Raw genomic sequence first — 17,179 nt, forward strand, 5'->3', positions numbered from 1 at the left:
AGGCTGGGACTCCTCATCTTAATAAGCTTCTCAAGCAACTCATGAAGTCACAAAACTTTGAAAACCACTGGAATTGGTATAACCCTAGTTATATATATCACCTTACCCCAAATGCCTAATGTTCCAGTGTTTGCAATCTTTGTCTTTATAAATAACTGCATAAAGAACATCTTTGTGCATAAAGCATTGGCAACTTTTACAGCTTTCCCTCAGGATGATTTCCCAAAAGTGATATTATTTTGTCAAAGATGTGAACCTTTAAAGACTCTTGATAAGCACACAGCACACCTGTTCACACCTTTAAGCACAGTCTGCTCGGGTTTCAGGGAAAAGTCAGTGGCCATTTACTTCTCTAGTCCTGGTTTATACTAGCTTTTGTTTTCCAGTTCTCTTTTCAACAGAGCTCTATCTTTATTACCAAAAATATTGAGTTGGATCACAATAAAGTAGGCAAGAAATGAGCAGACAGTCAATAAAATGCCCTCTATTGATGCATAAAAGACTCTGGTCTAACCCCATGGAAAACCAAGGCAGCAGATAACTGTGGGCACTTTGAGGATTCCAGATACAAACCAGAACTCAAAACGGACACAGCAGCACCCCACACACCCATCCCACATGTCACAAGAGCAGTGATCCCCTCAGTTCAAGGGGATGACCACTACTTGAAGGCAGAGACACACAGCGAGATGGATGTAGGTAGAGGCTGGCCTCACTCTCCCTGAAGAGTAGGAATCCTCTTTCAAAGAATAAAGAACACAGCAGCTGGCAGGATTTGGGGATTCCGGTGAGGAAAATGTGTTCACAGAGCCATAGTGAGCTCAGGTCAGAAAGAGCTCGAAATGGAATGTCAAATGTGTAGCGAGCATATTGTTTTTAGACGGTGTGTTGAAATGGCTCAGGGGAGAGGAAATGACACAGAGATATGGGCAGCCTCAAGCAGCCTACTTTGTCACTGAGCAGAGCAACACGAACTCATTAATTTGCTTAATTCGCCTTTACAGAGCATTTACCATGTGCTAGGCCGGGGTCTACAAGCTTGACAATGCGAACGTATTCAGTCCCCACCGTCAAGCCTATATGATATCATCATCCCCATTCTACAGATGAGGAAGCTCAGCCACAGAGAGGCTAAGTAACTTGGCAAAAGTCACACAGCTGGTAAGTGGTAGAGCCAATATTTCATCCAAGCCGTCTGGCTCCGGAGTCCAGGCTCTTAGCCACTACCCCGTGTTATATGGCCTTGGAGGAAAGGACTAAAAAGCATGGGCGCCCAGCACACAGAGAAGCGGGCGAGGAAAGCTGAAGCCACAGCGCCAACTAAAGTGATACTCAGAGCAGAGATGCTATCTGCTGACCCTCGCACCCCAGCACATTCTGGAAAGATCGAGTTGTTCATTACAAACCAGCCTTTCAGCACCAGTCTTCTCCTACCGCCCCCTCTCCCCCACCTCCATATAGATACCTTCCCCCCTGCTCACCCTGCCTGCTAGCTTCAGAATGTGATGCCACCACCCCTGGGTTGCCGTGTCCCTAGTATGGCAACCCCCACCCCACCCCCGCTTAAGGGCCGCCTCTGCATTTTACATGAAGATCTGCAGAATCCACCCTCAGAACCCCTCATCCCTGGCCTCCAAGGCCTTCCACCGCTGCCACGAGTTACTTGTGCCGTAAACTGCCATGTGGTAACAATCTTCAGGCTTTCCCATCAAACCTGGCTGGCTGGCAGCTCACAGGCCCGGACTGCAGCAAGCTGCCTTCCCTTTTAAACAAACACATTAAGTTAATAACAACACTGACCACAGTTTGACAGCCACGTTTACTAATTAATTCTTATTTGTCCCTCCTGTTAGGAAGGCGGTAGGATTTGCTCAATATACAGACAAACTAAGGCTCCTAACCGATTTCTTTTAAGGTGGCGCCAAAAAGTGATTGGAGAGTTCACCTGAGGACCTCCTCTTTGTCCAGCCTCGTGTGGGAGGGAGGAGCCCAGAACCGCCTCCTGCTCCCTCCAGGTGCTGACCAGCCCTGCCCCTTGACATGAATGAAGGTTGCTTCTCACAACCACCCCTTCCGTTCACCTGGCAGTGCCAACGCACGTGGTGATCTCATTCCATCCTCACAATAACCCCCATCACTGTGGCTCTGAGAGGTCAAATGATAGGCTCAAGTCACACAGCTCAGGAGCTGCAAGACCTATTGTCTGTAGCCTCACCCTTTCCCCGGGATGACTGGTTCAGAAATTTGTTTCAGGTGATGTCACAGGCAACTTCCGGAGAACAGAAGTCTACCTCCCTGCACAGCCTTGGGCTCTGACCGTAGAACCTGCCCTCTCCCCCACGCCTGCTCCAAAGGCCCTGGGGCATTCAAGAGTGGAGCTGTTTGTGGGCTCTGGTGGGAGGAGGAACCTGCTCCTACTCTGTAACCTCTGTTCCCTTCATCCAAATAAGTTTATCTAAAGAACGCCGTTGCCTGGGCAGACACCCCCGGACTGATGTCTTCAGCCATGTTGTTGGATCTACACTGGACTCCCACCCCAAGCTATTTTCAGCTCGAGGCATCCCGAGGCCGGGGAAAGGTCGCTGGGCGTGCTCTGTCTGCTTATCTTAACCTCACACTATCTTCTCTCCCTTCTATAACGTTTGTTGAGCATTTTCAATGTGCCAACATGTTCCATGGGGACTATTCACATCCTAGATCATGCTTCGTTCCTGCAACAACCCTACAAGGCATGTGTTGTTATTGTGATGCTGGCTTTACAGATGAGGAAACTGAGGCACAGAGAGCCCCTGGGCATGACAAAGGCCACCTGGCTGAAGTGCAGCCTTCGGACTCTAGGTTAGGACACCTCTTCCCCTCACACAGCAGAGGGGGCCTGACTCTCAGGGCCAATGGCCCCAGGTCACATTTCTCACCTGGCCATGGCCTGCAGGGCTGATTACAGCCCAGCGCTATTTCCCAAGAGGACCCAGAAGCTCCGCTGCAGAAACCAATACCCTCCCCTCCACTCTGGCTGCTGGGCTAGGAGAATCAGCTGCCTCTGAGGGCTGAGACCCAGGCTTCTGAGGTTGTACTAGAGAAAAAGGAAGCGTACTTGGCTTCCTGCTCAGTCTGGACCTGGCTAGCCACGGCCCACTTGGGATCAGCATGGTGGCCGGGACCTAATGAGTAATAACACCTTCGGGCTCACCTCCAGATTCCCCTAGGGTCTCTCTAAGAACCCACAGCTCCGTGGCCAACGTGACCTCAGGTAGCCGGTGATACCCTCAGGAGGCAGGATGAGCAGGGTGGCCAAAGGAGACCCATTTTAAAGGTGGAGACATGAGTCATGGGGAAGGGATTGGGTTTGCCGGGAGTTGCAAGAACTGAAATTCAGGGTCCCATTATTTGACAGGAAGCCATAGCCACAAGCCCCCCGCACAGCTCCCCCTGGTCCCAGAAAGAGTGAACACGTTTCTCAAAGTAGCTGGCCTGGAGGCGGCCCCAGGGCACTTGCTTAAAGGAAGGCAGGGACTCTGATGGGAAAAGCCCGGCCAGCCAGAGCGAACACAGTTCGGCCACTATCTGCAGGCCCGCCTGTCTCCCCACCCCCTGAACTGCCCCGCCCCAAGATAACACAGCAGCAATGCTGCCCTGGACACAACTGGCCGCCCATGGACGCCGCCTCTCCTCCGTGCTAGGATCCAAAGCTGATAACAGAGATACTGTTTGCCCGGAGAGCTCAGTGTTAAGCCCATGTTAGCCGGGCTGTGCTCCTCAGCTGTGGTCCACGGCAAGGTCCAGATGGGAGGTTTCTCTCCTCCTCTCCCACCTCAGAGATCCGCCGGGCCGGAGCACCAGGCACGAAGGAAGCCTGCCTGAGTGAGCATGTCTCTTACTGACGCCTGCCTCCTCAGAGGGTCTCCCAGGCTGGACCTAGACCTTGGACTCTCTTTCGAGGTGGCCCATTAGGATGGGCCAGGCCTGAGAGGGTGCCCTGATTCCCTCTTCAGCCCCAACTCCTCCCCTGCCTTTCCAGGCCCTCTCCCCTGACCCCTCCCCTGCCTTTCCAGGCCCTCTCCCCTGTCTCCTCCCCTGCCTTTCCAGGCCCTCTCCCCTGTCTCCTCCCCTGACTGCAGGGACCCCTGCTCATCCACCCAGTCCCTTCACTCAGAACCACCCAGGCCAGCCCCTAGGCCTCACTTCCCTGCCAGTCTTCCCAGGCCCACCCCTGGTGAGCTCCTTCCACAGAGAACTTAGAGCTGGAACCGTGTCCCCCACCACGTCACCCCGAATTTTACCCACGAGGAAACCATGACCCACAGGGGCTAAGCCACAGAGCCACGGCCACCATTTGGTAACAGCAGCGCAGGCTGGTTTCCAGGAATTCAAGAAATATTTGTTCCACCAACCTGCACACAGAAATCAAATGAAAGGAACTGGGATAGCAGGGGGCGGGGGGTGGGGGGGTGGAACATGATTCATCCATTTACAGGCGAGGAAACTGAGGCCCAGAGAGGTAACGGGGGCTTCCCAAGGCCCCCGGCCACACTGTTTGTTGGTGTGAGCTCTTAGATACAAACTAAGTGTGCCAGAGGCCCCTAATCCTACTGCTGACAGCTGGTGTCCAAACAGTGATTTTGTAACCTCAATTAGTCACCTATTAACAAGCAGCCCTGAGCATCCTCCTGCAGGGTGGCCGTAAAGCCCTCCGCCTACAGGGGCTGTGTGCATCCCGGTTCCCAGGAGAGCTGCTCCCTGTGGCGGATCAGCCCGGTCAGAAAAGAAGCTGCGAGGGAACAGGGCCGGATAATACTTTTGTGGTTTTCTTTTTAAACGTAATGAAGAAAGTTCTAAATGATCTGAATGACCAACTAGCTATTGTCTGCAGAATTCCTACTCATCCTTCGGGTGTGGGTGCCTTGGCACTGCACAGCCCGGCTGGACATCCTAGCTCAAGAGTCAGCCCGTCCAGCCTCAGTTTCAAGAGTCCAATCTGTCCAATAGGACTACTGCCTCCCTTTCCAGCTCTGTGTGAGACTGAAGTTAGAAATGGATGGAAAAGAATGCTGTACTTTGTAAAGTGTTCTACAACCATAAGCCATTGTTCATTATTAACAGAATAGAGGCCCCATGCATGAAATCCATGCAAGGGCCTCGGCCCTCACAGCCCCGGCTTCATCTGGAAGGTCGTCCAGAAGGATGTCGGAAGGTTGTTCGGCTATCCGGTCTAATTCACATATTATGCTTTTATTATTATAGATTCTCTCCTGGCATTTGAGAAAGGCCTTTTGTGGAGGGATGGAAGGAGATTGGGGTCACTCGGCCAGGTCGCTCCCATCAGCCTGATTCAATGAGCCACCCTGTTTGTCATGGAAGCTTCTCTCTCACTGTAGCTGGCTCGTTCCATCAGCTCTCTCTGAACTCTGCAGTCTCAGCTCACCACTCACACATCCCGCAGTCCCTCTCCCAAGAGTTGTCAGCCCACCTGACCACAGGCTCTCAGGAAAGGGTTTCCCTTGCCTTCTCTCTGTCCCAGCTCCTCTCCAATAGGCCAGCTGACTGGGCAGCCCTGGGGAGGCTGGCCCAGCTCCGCTTTTCCCATACAGGTGTCAGAGAGTCGGTAGACCCTGGTCTTTAGGGCAGACCAGAGTCCCTGTTGCCTCGGGCAGGTTAGAGTCTTCCTGTGGGAAGGCTGGAGGTGGGCTTGGGCCAGCCTGGTGACAACAACCCCTTGGCACCTCCCATTCTCTGAACCTCACACTAAATCAGAGGGAGGAGCAGGGACCTAGCCTTTACTAAGCCTCTGTTATGTGCCGGGCACTTTGCCCATGTTCCCACTACTTCCCATAACCCACAGAGGGTATTATTATCTCCACTTAACAGGTGAGGTGAAACAGGTTCTGAGATGCTTAGAAACGTACCCATAATCACACGCGACAGAAGGGATGGAATATACATCCAGGGTTCTCACCTGGGGGCTGGGGGGTGGGGGTGGATCACACGCAGCAGGGTCATTTCCTGAGTCTATATATAGCAGGTTTACTGGAGCACAGGAAAAGAAGAGCATAAAGCTCCATGGACTTTTTATTATGATCTCATGGTCAATATTGGAGTGAATATAAAAAGTAAAAACAGTTGCTGTTGGGTAGATATCTTTAATATTGTTGTGTTATCTTCTCAATAAAACACAACAAAAAGATTCCTTCCTAACAATTTTCTGTTCGCAAAGGGAGCAGCTGATGTGTATAAACAGCAGCAATATTCATCGACCACTTACTATGCACAAAGCCTTATACAGGGATGCTCTCATTTAATCCACCAACAGCCTATGCAATAGGTACGATGGTCTCTGTTTTGCAGATGAGGAAACTGAGGTGCAAAAGTGATTTCCCCCAGCTCACCGAGATAATGAGAAAATTTGAATGCCAACAGTCTGATGTTGGAATCTGTACCCTGACCCATTAAACTCAATATTACTATCTCTGGGACTTCCTGGGCCAAGGATGGAGCATGAGTCAAAGAAGGTACCTACTTGGTGCAAGTCAAAAGCACTCAATAACCATTGACTGGAATGGAAGAAAGAAAGGGATGGGTAGGGGGCAAATGGATGACTTGCTGAGGGGGTCCTGGGGCTGACTACCTACATGGAAGGTTGAGGTGGCCATCATAAGGTGTTCTGGATCCTTCTATCACCCTACAAGGGCAAGATGGGAATGGCGGGCAGGAACAGACAGCTTCAGAGGACTCGGCCCTCAATCTGGATCCTGCCCATTCTGCTTCAGAGATGCTGACCACCCAGGACAACATCACCAGTCAGGGGTCATCTCAAACCTTCCAAGGCTGGGCTGAGGGACCGGACAGATGCCTGTCACAGATTAGGCTTGAGGCCAAGAGGAACACCCATGGGAGGGAGCCCCAAACCACAAGCATTTGCTGACACTGACACTGGAAGGCAACCAGGTAAGGCTAAGGGGCTCCTGCCCCAGGAGGTACCACCTAGGAACATCTCAGAGATGACTGTGGCTCCCCTCTCCCTGGAGAGGACCGTCTCCTGGAGTCCTCCCACCTCCCGTCCCAGCCAGCCCACCAATGCTCCCAATCTCTTCCCTCCAGGTCTCCCTTCTCCCTCCTCTCTACCCCCATGACCCAGCCCCATGCCTGCCTCTGCAGCCCCATCTCTCACTACTGCTTCCTTCCCCCTCTGTGTCTAGTGAAACACTATTTTCTTTCCCCTTTGAATACCCCGCTTCCTTTTACTTCTTCAGGACTTCCCTCTGCAGTATTGCCTCTGCCTGACATGCTCCTCCTCTGTTCCCCTCTCAAATGGCTAGGGCAGTGGTTCTCAACCTTCTGGCCCTTCTCTTTTCTTTTCTTTTTTATGGCAAAGGTGGAAATTTATTAAAGAACAAGTAAAGACTCTCACGTGGGGGAAGGGAAAGAGTCTCATAGAACAGACTCCCACGTTCGGGAGGGGGAAAAAGACCCCACCTTCTGGCCCTTTAATTAAATACAGTTCTTCATGTTGTGACCCAACCATAAAATTATTTTCGTTGCTACTTCATTACTGTAATGTTGCTACTGTTATGAATCGTAATGTAAATATCTGATATGCTGGATGGTCTTAGGCGACCCCTGTGAAAGGGTCGTTCGACCGCCAAAGGGGTTGCGACCCACAGGTTGAGAACCACTGGTCTAGACAATCCTGCTCACCCTTCAGAAAGTCTTCCCGAAGCCTCAGGAAGGTTAGGTCTCTGCCATATGCTTCTATAGCATATCCTGCCTGGGCCCATGATTCGTATAATCACTTCATTGCTTCTAACCTCCATGAGGACATGGCCCTGTTCCCTAGCACAGCACCTAGCACATAGCAGGGGCTCCTCACAGGATTCAGCTCCTCAGATATAGCACAGTTCAGACTCAGTTTCTTTCAGGGAGGCTGAGGAATGCAGTGCGGAATTAGCTTAATTAAGCATGTTAATAAGGCTCTGTTGTGGCTGGAAATCCTCCCCCAGGTGCCCAGTGACCCAGGTGAGAGGCAGAGGAGCCACGCCCACTGTTGTTTTTTTGGTGAAAGGCCTCACTCCAAGTGTGGAAAGCCTTGTATTTCAGCTCCAGCCATTGCCTAGCTGGCTTCTTGCAGGAAGTCTGGGTGGGTGGGTAGGGTTAGTGGGGGGTGGGGCGGGGAGAAGCCACCCAGGCCCTGGCCAGTTGAAAGCAAGCCTCAGTCCAGGAACACCATACCTCCTCCGCTCACATAGCTCCTCCACCCCCACCCGCAGGGACCAGCAGCAAGAACCCAACTTTGTGTAAACAAGGCCACAGGAAAGCAAGCACCCTTATCTATTATCAGTTCTCTTTCTCCAGCTCAGCCACTTGGCTGGACCCTCAGCAAGAGGTGGGAGTGAGTCAGACTCCTCCCCTTTTCTCCTTTATCTTTTCTCTGGGGCCAGTTGCTCCTCCCCCGCAGCTTGGCTCCCTGGGGTCCCAGCTCCCCGCCAGCTGGAGAAGGGAGGCGTCCTATCTTCACAGCCCAAGTCAAGGCCGAGTCTCTTATTGTCTGCACTGGGAAGGCGCCCTTCTCCCTCCTTCCTTACCTCCCAGTTCCCTTAGGATGGGTTGCAGATGTGTTTATCTTGCTGGAGGAGATGGGGAGGGGTGGTGGGCAGCAGTCTGGAAATTAGTTGAAGGGTGTGGAGTGCCCCTGGGGTCCTAAGCGCTGGCTTTGACACTAGGACCAGAGGGTTGCCTTTTGGGTCCTCGTCCTGTCCAAATATCCAGTTGGAATCAGATGGACAAGAGTTCATTAGGTGCAAGGTCTCCTGCTCTAAAATTCTGTACAACCAGCGAGGAGGCTGCGGGGGAAGGTTGCTGGCAGGGATGAGTCTCACTGTCTGCTTGTCCCTTCTTTGGACTTCTAATTACATAAGCTTGGTACTGACCCAGAAAGTGGGGGTGGCCGGCTAATACTCTCCAGACTGTCATATTACACCAGAGGCATTCCAGCTTGAAAAAATCCGAGTCTGAGGCATCAGGTTCCACGAAATGAAAATATCTGAGCCACATCCCTAAGAAAATAGATTCTATACTTCTCAGACCAACTGAACTGTGAGGTGGGAGGGGAGCTTACACCTAGTGACTGGTTTATAACTCCACCCCAAGACAGTTGTCCTCAACTGGATTGTGAGGTCTCCATATCTCACAAGAATGAGTGAGGCTGGTCCCCAGTGTGGCCTAAAGCAGAACTGGCTTTAGGAAGCTTTGTGTGGTAGACTTGATTGTTACCCATCAGAGGAGGACTTGACTTCCCTCTCCTGGGGGAGACTAGGCGTGGCCATATGACTTGCTTTGGCCAATGAAATGTAAACAGAAGACACAGGTCTCCCTTCCAGACAGAGTTTTAAAGATCAGCGAGTAGGTCATCACGTTAGTCTCTTTTCCTTCGGCTATGAAACCACCCGTGTCCCAGATCAAAAAGTCCCAATGTCCCTCCATCAGCCCAGGAGTGAAAACCACTGAGCAGGCCTACAGCCAACACATAACAGACATGTGGTACCAACGACAAGTAACCTTTGTTATCGTGAGCCACCAAGATGTTGTGGCAGCTGCCACAGCATCACCACACACACCCTGACTTCATTTTTGGACACTAGGTGTGTCCCAGTAAAGTTGACTATATGTTTGTTTATTTCCCCACTGACTCTCAGTGGGAAAATGATCAGCTGATTCCAGGAGATAACATGAAAGTGTCCATAGACTACATGGACCCTTCACCACACTTCCTGTACAATGCAGGCTTTCCCAGAGACTTTCTATTCTGCTTGATTATGACACTCACAGCTCCCCAGACATTCCTTTGGCTGGTAGATCTGGGTTGTCATATCACATGTTTTAATAGGCAGAACATCTAGCTCATCTACATATATAAAAGCCTAATATGCAAATTGTTCCCTCGGGAGTTCAACCGGGAGACCGTGAGTTCGATCACTCACTATGACATGCACTGACCACCAGGGTGCAGCACAGAATGAAGGCCCCAGCTGGCAGCCGGCAGCCAGGGAAGGGAAACCCCGGGCGGAAGCCGGAAGGCCCCACTTGGCCCTGACCACTGACCAGGCCTAGGGACCCTACCCGTGCACGAATTTCATGCACCAGGCCTCTAGTATTTATATATCCTAGCCTAAAACTTCTAGGGGAGTCCACTGGTTATATGAGATAGATCCATGCCCTCCCTCATGTGTCAGTCTTGCTAGTTCAAAATCACATAGAGCAAATTTATCTGTGCCTTCTCTGTAGCCAGACCTTACCTGCACATCAGTGCCCAGTGGCCATTTCTCTTCCTCGTCTCACACTCCAGGTTCAGCGTGTTTCACGTTGGCCACTTCATCCCATCTCTACACAAGAAGCCATTTTCCCTTGGCCAGCGCTCTTGTTCTTTAGTGCACGCCCCAGTTTTCTTGTCAAAACACCTTTCTTCTGGCTCTGTTCCTTTCCTGGCCACTCCGGGGCAGGCTGCAGGTGTTGGCTGGGGTTTCCACAGATAGAATCCTCATGCTGGAAAGATTGGCGTGCTTATGGGGAAATATTGGAGTTTCATCCAGGTGGGGATTGGGGCTGCCATCTGTGCCATTTGGCAGGAGGGAAGCGAAGACCTGAGTCAGTGTGGGAGACAGGTGCTGACCTTTGCCCCAGATGGCTGGCAGACCCGCAGAGCCATTGGCACAGCAGGATGGAAAGCATGGGTGGACCCAGTCAGGAGGACGGGTGAGGAAGGAACAGGGGTTATTGTGATGTCAACAAGGTCCCAGGAGGTCGGTCCCCCTCCTAGCCCACAGCTCCTCCCCTCAGAGAGACACAGGAAGGTGGTTTACCTTCCTTGCCTTCCTGGGAACCCAGGTAAGCCAGGTGGGGGACACATCTCTGGAAAGGAGAAGGGGCCAGATTGAGGGACGGTAGGAGGAGCTTCTGGGAGAAGCACCCTTCCAGAGCCTTATCCCCTCCTGTCACCCTGGTACAAAGCTGCATACGACCGACCGCCCAGCACAAGTTCCCCGTCCCGGGAACAGGGAGGAGAGAGATGAGAGGGCCAAGGTTAAGGCCCTTCTGGGAGTGAATGGGGTGGAGGCAACTGAAATTCCTCAATCCTCACCCAGCTCATGAGCTAACAGATGTGAAAGCTATGAAACACCACACAAATGGAAAGGATTGCCGCGGTTGATCATTCTCCACTCTGTCAACACCAGAACTCAATCTCCTTAAGGACACAGGGCCCGGCCACAACGCCAGGCTTGTGGTGAACCTTGTGGTCTGTGGCACTTTGAATGCCTCGTCTCCCCGTGCCCCTCCTGGCCAGGGTGCTCATCCTTTGGGTCAACCCACCCAAGTCCCCATCTCTCCTAAAGCCACACCTCATTCACGCTTCTCCTGCCCCTCCCTCCTTCAGCTGGAGGTCAGCAGAGGCCTCCTTGGCCTGATCCCACTCTGACACAGAGAGCGGCCACGTGGGGTCTCCCAGGAAGGTTCTTCCTTATCCCTAGACCCCTCTTCTTTCTACCGCAGCCCTTTCTCCCCAGGCTGCCATGTTCTCTGGCTGTTCCCAGCTCTGAGCCCCACTGCCCTGCCCCACTCTGGAGCCCCCTTCCTTAAGTAGCACCCCAGACTCCAGGCCTTAGACAGTTTCTTCCAACCCTACCAGTCCTGGGACTCATCCTCTCTGCTCTGCCCTTAGCGGCAGCCCCCTAACTGCCCCAGAGCCTAGGGAGATGCCCAATAGTCTCCAGGGCTGGGATCAGTGATGTGTGGCTGTCAGTGGGACATGGTCCTCACGCCTTCAAGGTGGGTAAAGACACCTGTTCCTGGAGAAAGGGATTCATTCATGGGCGATGAGGCCTTGAGTGGTGCATGAAGTTCTGTGTGTTCACGAAGTTTGGGAGTGGAGCCCAGATCTTCATGGAAGACGAATCTCATCTGGGCAGGGAGGACAGGAGAGGCCTCGCTGCTCTAACACATTCCAGAGGTGAAACTCTCTCCTGTCTGTGAAAGACCTCCAAGGGCCGGAGCTTTTGCTGCAACCCAATCACCTGGCCACTGTGTCCCTCTGGCTCTTCAGACGCAGCGATTCACTGTGGCCTAAGCTCCCTGCTTGTCCCAGGAGATGAAGGACAGCTGGACACCAGCCTCATTGTGATCATCTTACTGGTCAGGAAAACGGGTGCTCAAGCCCAGCTGGTGTGGCTCAGCCGGGCCCAGCATCTACCTCTGAACCAGGAGGTCATGGTTCGACTCCCGGTCAGGGCACATGCCTGGATTGTGGGCTTCATCCCCAGTGTGGGGCATGTAGGAGGCAGCCAATTGATGATTCTCTTATCATTGATGTTTCTCTCTCTTTCTCTCCCTTTTCCTTCCTCTATGTCTAAAAGTCAATAAACTATTATTTTTAAAAATAAAGGGAAAAAATGAAAAATATAATATCAAAAAGTCTCTCCTTCTTGGGCAGTCAGGTGACCTGTAACCTGAAAACGCACGAGGGGAACACACCCCCGAATGAGGATCGGCTCTGAGTGTCACGAAACGCTGCTCCTGTGCGCACAGGTGTGAACAGGGCAGGTACAGAGATGGGGGTCATGCTGGGGAGCACCTCACCTGCACTGTTGAGTGAACTGGACATTCATCTGCTCTTCTACACCCCTAGTTTTTAAAAACATCCCTTTTTTATGTCATGTGGGCAAGGAACATTGTTGATTGCAATAGCACCACGCCGTCTTTTCTATTGTTTATTATGGATCTATTGTTACTGGGTGGGGAGAAAAGATAAAGCATAGGGCACAACTCCCAAGAGGCTGTGTCCCGGAACACCAACACCGGCACAGCCTACAATTCGGCACAAGACAAACACCTCCCACCAGAGGCAGGGGAGCCGCGGGAACACACCCTCCACTTCCAAGAAAGCAGCACCATCCCGGCCCCTCAGGCCTTACAGGGGGCCAGGGGCTGGAGAGTTGGGGGAGGGCCTCACTTTCCGACCTGCCAGCCTCACACTACCTCCACACTCTCCCTGAATCTGTTTCTTCCACCCAGCAAGGTCATCCTGACTCAACAGAGACTGAGTCTTGTAAGAGGATCCTGGGGCAGGATGGGATAGACCTGGGGGAAAGGCCGGCTTTTTTTCCTGAGCCTCTTCACTCCCTCTCCCGGCCTGTCCCAGCATGCCTTGGGGACAGGAATGGAGACACTCCAGCAGGGGGGGTCGGGGGAGGCCAGTTTGCCCCGGGGTCCTATAGAGACAGGTGTGCCAACATCACCCAGCTGCAGGGGCTGGAGGAATATCACCCAGGGCAGCAGAAAGCAAGCAGGGGCCAGCCCCCCATCCCCACTCCCCACCCCCCACTCCCCACCACCACCACCACCCTGCACCTTGCTAAAATAAGATGGAGAAGAACTCGCACCTTCCCTGCAGGTCCTTCCTGCAAGTCTGAACAAAGTGTCCTCCACATTCCTCACACTATGATATCTTTTACCTTGGTCTCTAAGGCTTTTATTGCTTGCATTGTCATTTAGCTTGTCATGCTATTAGCATTATTTCTGAGAGAAAGGAGCTGAATTGTATTCAGAACTGCATCTCCCATAATTCCCACAGGCTATACACATAGGAGGTCTCAGCAGTGACTGGTCAGTAGGTGCCTGCACAGGGAAAGTCATGTATTCCCTGCTCACCCCCACATCGCATCTGCATCACCTTCTCTCTTGGTTTGTTTCTCTGTCTCTCCACAGAGAGTCTTTGACTCCGGTCCCCCGCTGTTGGACTCTTCTTTACCTAGCACAGTGCCTGGCATACAACTGCTATGGCTACTCATTCATTTAACATGTGTTCCGTGCTTCCACCATTTGTGTCTTATATGCTTTGTGCACAATTGATTTTTAAACCCTGACTCCATAAGAGTCCATAAGGTGGCTATCCTCCCATTTTATAGATGAAAAAAAACTGAGGCTCAGAGAAGTTAACCGAGGACACCCAGTTTGTAAGAGGCAGAGGCAAGATTCAAACCCAGGTGCCCAAAGCCAAGCCCCGCCTGCAGGCCCACTGCCCTCCCAGCCTCAAAGAAATAGCCTCTCTCGTCCAACCCTGCAGGGCCTGGGAGCTACAGGAGCGCAGCGCCCAGCAGGAGCCTGTGTCGGGGAGAGGTCTCAGGGAGCTCCGGCCTGGAGCTGCCCATCACCCGAGTTGGGAGCATGGGAAGCGGGTGTTTTTCTTCCTTGCGGCCTCCGTGGCTGATTCCTCCAGTGTATCCGCCCTGGAGAATGACCGGAAGAAGTGGCTTCCGGCCGACACAGGGAGGAGCCGGCTTCTTCCCGCTCTACAGGGAAGGGGGTAGGCTCCAAAGCAGCAGCTGCCTCTGCCTTGCCCTTGGACGGGGGCACGGGAGGGTCTATCCAGATCTTTCCCGGGACCTCCCCCAAATCTCTGCCCTTAAACCCTCAGGACAGCCAATTAGATTGGTCAGAGCACGTGCCCTGGTTGGGGGCGTGGGGGTGAGGGTGGGGTGGAGAAGGGAAGGGGGCGTGCAGCAGACAGCCAATCAATGATTCTCTCTCATCATTAATGTTTCTCCTCTCTCCCTCTTCCTTCCTCTCTGAAATCAATAAAAATATATTTAAAAAATATAAAAAACACCTGAAGACAGAGGACCCAGTGTGCTCTCCCTCCTGGGAGCACACGATGCCTTTACCCTTCCCCTCCCCGCCCCAGGCATGTTACCATCAGCTTCCTCACTCCCAAGCTCCAAGGGCCCTTCCTTTACCTCCATAACTTACTTCCTAAGCCCATTTCTTCTAGGAATTACTTCTTCTACCTCAGTGATTTACCAAAAAAAAAAAAAAAAAAAAAAAAAAAAATCAATGGAAAGAATATCCTCAGGTGAGGATTTTAAAAAAAAAAAAGTAGAGGAGCAACTAAGATGGCGGCATAGGTAAACACCGGGAATTTGCCGCCTCTCACAACAATTGAAAATTACCGCAAAGGACTGAGCAAACATCATCCAGAACAACAGGAAGGCTGGCTGAGTGTAAATTCCACAACTAGAAGGAAAGAAAAGCACGCTGAGAGCCAGAGGCGCTGCGGAGGTGAAGTGCAGAGGTACGGCGGCGCGCGCGCGCGCGAGGAAAGGGGGTGGCGCCTGAGGACGCGGCTGTCTTTTTGAATCACAAACTCCCGACGGCTCTGAACTCCGGTTCCGGGAAGTCTCTGGGGACCCAGGTCTCACACGGGGAGAAGCTGGTCTGTCCGGCAGCGAGCGAACTTGAGGGCGGCTTTCCCTCAGAGGTGCTTGCAGCCGTTACCGGAACACTGAGACGCGCGACTCCGGGCGGAGAATCGGCCATGGCCACTTTCTCCGCCCTCTGACTCCCTGAGACCCCGCCCCACCCAGGCTGCGGCAGAGGCTTTTGCATGTGAATGTACCTAACTGCAGCCGAACCAGGCAGACCTGGAACTTCCAAGAGAAGGCCCAAGGCCCCGCAGCGGCTTGCATTGCTTCACAGCTGAGCCTCTTCGTGGCTCCTGCTGTGTGGCCTCAGGCAGAGGCTGAATTAGCACCTCCTTAGATCCAGGAGCCACTGTACCCAGTGGTCAGAGGGGGTCCATCCAGACTGCAACTCCTCAGATCCATAAGGGACGCACTCAGGGAGCAGACTCAGTGAGCACCAAAGCCCCACTGAAGCAAGTCTTGCCCCAGAAGGGTGTCTTCAGCACAGAAGTTCTCCCACTTTAGACACAGCTGATTCTCACAGCCAATTGGCCTGGAGGTCAATTCCTCCCAGTGATTCTACAACAACCAAGGCACCAAGAGTGCACCAAGAGTGTCCACCCCAGGTAACTGGGGAGGCTGAGCTACTGGGCCCTACAGGACACCTGGCGCACAGGGCCACTCTATCAACACAGGGAAGCTGCCAAAATGCGGAGACAAAGAAACAGGTCACAAATGGCAGAAATGGAGGAAAGCAAACGATTGGATATAGAGTTTAAGGCCACGGTTATAAGGTTTTTCAAGAATTTTATGGAAACCGCCGATAAATTTAATGAATCCCTCAATAAGTATAGGGAGACCATGGAGGACATGAAAAAGGACCAACTAGAAATTAAGCATACACTGACTGAAATAAAGAATAATTTACAGAGATCCAGCAGCAGAAAAGAGGATCCCAAGAATCAAGTCAAAGATTTGAAATACAAAGAAACAAAAAATACCCAACCGAAAAAGAAAAAAGAAAAGAGATTCCAAAAATATGAAGATAGTGTAAGGAGCCTCTGGGACAACTTCAAGCGTACCAACATCAGAATTATAGGGGTACCAGAAGGAGAGAGAGGGCAAGATATTGAAAACCTTTTTGAAGAAATAATGACAGAAAACTTCCCCCACCTGGTGAAAGAAATGGACTTACAAGTCCAGGAAGCGCAGAGAACCCCAAACAAAAGGAATCCAAGGAGGACCACACCAAGACACATCATAATTAAAATGCCAAGAGCAAAAGATAAAGAGAGAATCTTAAAAGCAGCAAGAGAAAGACAGTCAGTTACCTACAAGGGAGTACCCATACGACTGTCAGCTGATTTCTCAACAGAAACCATGCAGGCCAGAAGAGACTGGCAAGAAATATTCAAAGTGATGAATAGCAAGAACCTGCAACCAAGATTACTTTATCCAGCAAAGCTATCATTCAGAATAGAAGGTCAGATAAAGAGCTTCACGGATAAGAAAAAGCTAAAGGAGTTCATCACCACCAAACCAGCATTCTTTAAGAAGAGGAAGAAGAAAAAGGAACTCTTACCATTTGCCACAGCAGGGATGGAACTTGAGAGCGGATAAATACCACAGGATCTCACTCATTTGTGGAATATAATGAACAACATAAGCTGATGAACAAGGACTGATCCAGAGACGGAGAGGCATTGATTGGACTGTCGGGACTTGGAGGGAAGGTAGGGGAGGGTGGGGGTAAGGGAGAAAGATCAACCAAAGGACTTATATGCAAGCATATAGGCCTAATCAATGGACATGGACAACGGGGGGGTGAGGGCATGAGCGGGGGTGGGGGGGGTGGGGGGTAGAGGGCAACGTGGGGACAAGGACACATATGTAATATCTTAATCAATAAAAAAATATATAAAAAAAAAAAAGTAGAGAGGAAAATTCCTAAAGTGTAT

This window comes from Myotis myotis, unplaced genomic scaffold (genome assembly GCF_014108235.1).
Source record: "Myotis myotis isolate mMyoMyo1 unplaced genomic scaffold, mMyoMyo1.p scaffold_m19_p_1, whole genome shotgun sequence".
In the NCBI taxonomy this organism is placed as follows: Eukaryota; Metazoa; Chordata; class Mammalia; order Chiroptera; family Vespertilionidae; genus Myotis; species Myotis myotis.